Source organism: Nelumbo lutea, chromosome 5 (assembly GCF_056320005.1).
Source record: "Nelumbo lutea isolate HS-2025 chromosome 5, American lotus-T2T, whole genome shotgun sequence".
Classification (NCBI taxonomy): domain Eukaryota; kingdom Viridiplantae; phylum Streptophyta; class Magnoliopsida; order Proteales; family Nelumbonaceae; genus Nelumbo; species Nelumbo lutea.
In genome coordinates this window covers 1,740,947-1,747,154 of record NC_142688.1, presented here as the reverse complement: position 1 = coordinate 1,747,154, position 6,208 = coordinate 1,740,947, and the positions used below count along the sequence as shown (strand labels likewise).

The 6,208-nt window shown below is 38.7% G+C and overlaps 1 pseudogene; it reads right to left on the bottom strand.

The window, feature by feature from the left end:
• Positions 1 to 3,564: 3,564 nt before the first annotated feature.
• On the bottom strand, positions 3,565 to 4,642 carry LOC148849769 (IRK-interacting protein-like; annotated as a pseudogene).
• Positions 4,643 to 6,208: the final 1,566 nt, after the last annotated feature.

The window sequence follows — 6,208 nt, the reverse complement described above, 5'->3', positions numbered from 1 at the left end:
ATTAATAAAAGAAATATTTTTATAAAATAACAAAAATAAGGTAATTTTTTTGAAAAATATCAAAGAATGGCAATAACACTGTTCATCGTATTCCTCTACCTATATTCATCAAATACATTGGACTTGAAGCCTTAGTGAATCCATTTTATTCAGGGCAAAAAATTGCCTTTATCTGCTAGAAATCCAAACAAAAAAGAGAACGGAAAACCGAAAATCATTAATGGTAAACTAGAAACATATGAAACCAACACGAGCAATCTTGAGATACTTGCGCTTTCCTGCATGGACGAAAGCAGGTAACGGACGAACTTGATTCCGTAACGAGCCTAATTTCATCGGTAAACCAGGTATCCATAACGGTAATAGAAAACTAGGTTCTTCATTTCCTCGTAACAGATGAAATTAGGTAACAGACGAACCTTACGGATTCCTTCAGAACAAGCATGTATCTCTACCAGTACAGGGAACCTAGTTTATCGTTACAGATTCTTTGTCTCTTACCCCAAGAACAAGCAGGCAGCCATGTCTCTACCTCCACGATCTCTACTAGTACGGGGATGCCACCTACATTGACCAAAGTGGTTTTTGCATCCGGTATAGAAACCAGGATGCTCAACACATAGGTCGCTTTATCTACCATACCGGACTCGAGACCCGCCATTAATTCAACAAGCAATTTCATGATCCCTACTTGAATAGCTCTAACTTTGTTCTTCTTCACCGAACACAGCGAATAACGTCCTTTTTCTCACGAGACGGCAAGCAAAGCACAGGTGGCGTTCTCCTTCGCGGGTTGTTATGGTCGTGGGAGCTCTCACTAGGGGCTTAATTGCTCCCGAGGAGGTAATTAGGTCCTTGTTTTCGTCGCATAAGGTGAGGTTCAAAATCGCGGTGGCACCGTACTCTTGAAGTTGAGCATCAGAGGTAGAGGAGGTAGCGCAATAGCCATTGCCGTGTAGAGTATTCGTACTTTACTTGATCAACCACGTGGCAAAAGCTGGTACTTTCAGCCAATCTTGAAACTCTTTTGGGCTGCCACGTAACACACGATTTGCTTTACTTGTATTGCATTATTATTATTATTATTATTATTATTATTATTATTTCACATTTGCGCCCCACAATGCCCACAATACATCTCCATCTTGTATTGGGACTGTCTCCAGTAATGTTTTATCATCTTCCATGCTAGTTATTGGGAGATGTTCTTAATACAAGGTGGAGATGTGCTGTAGAGCATTGTGGGGCACCCCTTTTTTGGGTGCATATGTGAACTCGTAAAGATGTTTCCAATACAAGACATGATGACTGCTCCAAACACTTGAACATGATGTATCTTATAGGACTATTTGATTATGCATGCCACTTGGAATTGAGAGGACTGATATTGTATGTGTTTGGTTCTCTTTACATTTATTGAGCAAACGCTGCTACATAGACACCCCATCAGCAAAGGCTTCATTAATTGCATTTGTATGTATTGATGTTTGCAAAAGTAAACATCGATTTCTATGCACCTCTCCCATTTTTTGGAGCTTCCTGAAATGGGTAAGTGTTTATTGGCATTTTGCTGATGTGGTGCCTATGTGTCATCAACGCCCTCATTAATTGCTTTTATCGGTTTTGCAGCCATACAAGTACAAAACGTTTACTCAAAGAACATAAATGGAACTAAACACCCTCATTGTTGGGAAGAGTCAAAATCAGCCCCCCACATGATAGCTTCCACAACGTCCCACGTCACATCCCTGCCGTGAATTGGGAACATCTCCCAATGATGCCTCATCATTCAGGGTATTATCATTGGGAGATGTTCCCAATACACGGCGAGGATGTGCTATGGGACGTTGTGGGAAACTATCTTGCGGGGGCTTTGAACTCTATTGGGAACTCGTGCAAATTTGGGCAGATGTCTTGTAAGCTTTTATTAGTCCCAATTTTAATGCTCTGCCCAATCAAAGACTTCACACAAAGGCAGGTAGGAATTGCAACGGGACAGGTTCGAGGTGGTGATTACATTCCCCATCCCCATCGAGGAAAGGAACTCTCCTTCATCCCCAACCTCGATGGGGATGAATTCCCCATTGGAGACCCGAATCCTTGATGTGGCCATTTGGGGTGGGAATGAGGGACCCCAATAAGAACCATATTGGGGTTACCACAAGGTTTATAACCTTTAGGTCACTCCAAATTCAGACTCCTATACAAGGTATTAGATTGGAAATTTACACTACTAAAAAGTAAAAATTGAGGTACCGGACGAGAGGAAGTTATGATAAATATGATGTAAATAAGGTAAATCTTGAAGAAAAATATATTGTTACCTTAAATTCAAGTAAACATCTCCATGGATGACAATATTAATCTAACTTTCACCTCATACAAAGAAAGCAACAAGCCACTGATGTGTATCAATCTAATAAAACACAAGAGTTGAATATGTAATCTAACTTGAGAAATAAGTTTCTATATGTACTTCATCCTCAATCCAAACTTAAAGTCTCAAATAGAAAATGTATCTGTATATTACCAAGAAAGTTATAAAAATTCTAAAGACAAAAAACTCACATGCTTTCTGCTCCAATCATATTGTCGAACACCAACTGCAAGAGCAAACTGAAGAAGTTACTCGGGAAGATTGAAGAATTGGGTTTTAGTTTTGGTCTTGTGTTGTGAGTTGAGGTTGGTGATGAGAGAGAGAGAGAGAGAGTCCAACGGGCAATGACGACGATAGACGAAGGAAGATTGAAGAACTGAGTTTTAGTTTTTTGTTCTTTATTCTTTCAGACTCTTTGTCCTTGTCGAGTGGTATTCGGCGATGATAGGCATCCGATGTCTGACGGGCGAGTGGCAAAAACGATGGCGGTCGGTGAGTTGGCGACGAAGACAAAGGAAGAAGAAGTGAAGAACTAGGGTTGAGAGTTCTTTGTCTGTCAAAGTGTCAAGTGCTTTTTAGAATGAATAGTATTAGTTTTTGTTTTGAAGTTTTAATCTTTTACAAAGAATGAATAATATAATATAATAATATATAATACTATATATTATATTATATATATATATATATATATATTAATCGGGGTTAGGGTGGGGCGGGGATTGCATTCCCCATCCCCATCCCCGACCCGACCCTGCCAAAGTACCCCATACCCGACCCGTCAAGTCTGGGAGCTCGGGTACCCGTCGAGGATTGGGAAAATTGCCACCCATATAGGCAAGTCAGTTTTTCTTTTCATCATCGCTTTCGGTACAAAAGAAGTCTCCTCACAAAAGACTAGAAGTTCTATGCTGAAAAGGATAGTTGTTGGTTGACTGGAGTTTTAAATGTTTTAAGAAAAAGGGAAAATTCCTTATAGGTACTATGTACTTTAGGCTGAGTGTCAATTTAGTACCCGAACTTTAAAATGTGACAATTTAGTACTTGAACTTTCGAAATGCAACAATCTAGTACCTATCGTTAATGGACCATCAGTTATGTATATCATGTGACCTCATATACTATTTAAGATTTTTGAAAATATCAAAATTACCCTTATAAATAAAACACACTATTCATCATCTTCTTTCTCATGAAAACGAAGATCGGATGAACCTCATCCCCTTATCCACCCTAAATACGGGCAAGCTTGGGTGCACTGAACAAGCCAACAGATGAACTAGTCAGACGTTCTTCACCGCATTGAAGAATGCTTGCAATAGTGGCTCTGACCACGCTCAGTTCCACTCCCAATATCGCCACAATCTCGCTCATCTTTCGATCAGAAAATTGGCTAAACTCCTCGTTGAAGTGTCTGGTTCCTTTGTTCAACACCTCGTCCCAGGTGAGTCCCCTGAGAAGAGTGCATTTTTGTATTTGGTTGAGGATTCACTTATATCCACTTTTCTGGAATCTGATGGATTCGAAGTCTTCGTAGAATGCTTGGTTTAGGAGTGCTTCTAAGTAGAACATGGTGCTTCTTGGGTTCTTGGAAAATGAAACCTTTACGTGATAAGGTTGGAGAAGAGTAGAGATGCGCTCATAGACTCTACAACCCATTTGTTGGAGCTAGAGGGTGAGAGACCAGTTCAGAGTCCGGACCAAAGACCAAGCTTCAGACACCGAGTTGAGAAATTATTCAATGATCAAGTCTTGATGTTCGAGTCCTTTGACTACATTCATCTTTATCGCAGGGTTGATATTTTTCGGCACCAGATGTGGTGAATTGCTACATACCTCGAGACCAGACTCCAGGTTGTGACAGTAGATCTCAAGCTTGTTGAGCTTCTTCTCTAACTTGGACATGGAGTACTTAAATCGAGAATCTTCTTGGAGAGCTTCATCTCTTTTTTCCGAGTGCCTTGAATGAGCTTTTGCGACAGGTTCGCGCTAATGAGCTTCCATTGCTCATCCTTGGCGGTTGAAGTCAATAACTTTGATGAGGCCATTAGGGCTTGCATTCGGATGCTTGTTGGAGTCGTTGATGTTGATATGAATGACTGAGATATTCTCATGAGAGGTGGGCCGACATTTCTTGCAGGACACTGTACAGTCGTCTTCGTTGTTGGTCTCCAATCGTTTCCGGGACAATGGTTTGGTGTTGTTGTTTATGGAATGATGATGGAGGGGTGCTCGGCCCCCCTTTCTATAGTTGTTGCAGATTTGCATATTGTAGATGGTTGGTAAAGAAAATTAGATGACACTTGAAGGGCATTTGTGTCTTTTCCCACGACACTTAACAACTGGTTAACAACAGGTACTAGATTGTCGCATTTTGAAAGTTTGGGTACTAGATTGTTGCGTTTTAAGTTTGGGTATTAAATTGGCACTCGGCCTAAAGTACATGGTATCTATCGGGAATTTTCCCTATGAAAAACGAGAAGCCCACACAACACGATGAGATCGGGGAAGGGCTACAAACGGATCGGTTCGGATTTAGTAAGAGGATATCCAATTTGATTAGAATTATATTTATATTGTGTAATATACATAATATATTATATTATTTATATAATATAACAATATATTAAAATATATAATATATATAATTACATAAAGAATATATAGAATAAACATATATATATATATATATATATATATATAATATCTAAATAATATGTAATATATAATATCTCATAATTAACAGATCAGATCAAGTCACAACGGATCGGATTAGCCAATACCCGAATTTGATCCATTAAGTTAATGGATCGACTTTTTCGATCCAATCCGATTTATTAGGATCAAGAGGGATATCTAAATCTGTCTTTTAACGGATTGGTATCAGATTCAAATCAGACCTGATCCAATTTATTTGCAGCCTTAGACCAGGTTACCAAATGTAGTCGAATTCAATGCACCACCAAAATCAATAATCTAATTCTAAGGGTTATTTACTAAAATCACTGATATTGATTTATTATAATTTAGGGTAAATCATAATCTTTTGTTGGTAAGCAGGTATATCGTAAATTAATACTGGGGTTAGCTGACTTTTATGTTACTGAAGTTCAAAACATGTCATGCTTAAACTCCCGAAAATTGTCACTTTAGACCCTACCGTTATAATTTTTTTAGTTATTTGAAGCACGTAATGTCACATGCATTTGGAATATTTCAAAATCTCAAAGTTATTTTTCAAAAAATACTACTCATCATCTTCTTTGACAAGACATTGTTCATTGTGTTTTGCAATAGTGTTTCTTATTGGAGCGAGATTCAAAATTTTAAGAATCTCACCCCCTCTTTTTACTTTTGTCCTTTCTATCTTTCTTTCTCTTGTATGTAGGTGAAGACCTCTTATTTTACATTGCTTGGAAAAGAGATAGACTTGAGTATATTAGTAAGCTTGTTTCCTCTATGGGTAAGGACTCATAGGAGGAAAGCACTATATATCACTACATGCATGTGAGGAGGATTGGGGGTGTTTTTCATAGACGGGTGTGTCGAGCCGTGCCGGAGCACGGTTGCGGTACACACATGCCACACCCTATTGTTTTTTCTCTTTGATTGTTGTTTTTTAACCGCCGTTTGGTTTGAACTTAAACTTAATTTTATTTTTTAAACATTTTCTTTCTCTTATGTTTGTGTCTCTTCAAGTTGGTGCTTGTTCTAGAGTGACACATCTCTCTGTCTATGAACAGACAACTCTATGTACGTTCAAGTGACTAAAAGCACTACATAAAGAGTGCTGGTTGACCTAGTAATACAAAACTCACACAACATAGTTTTTAC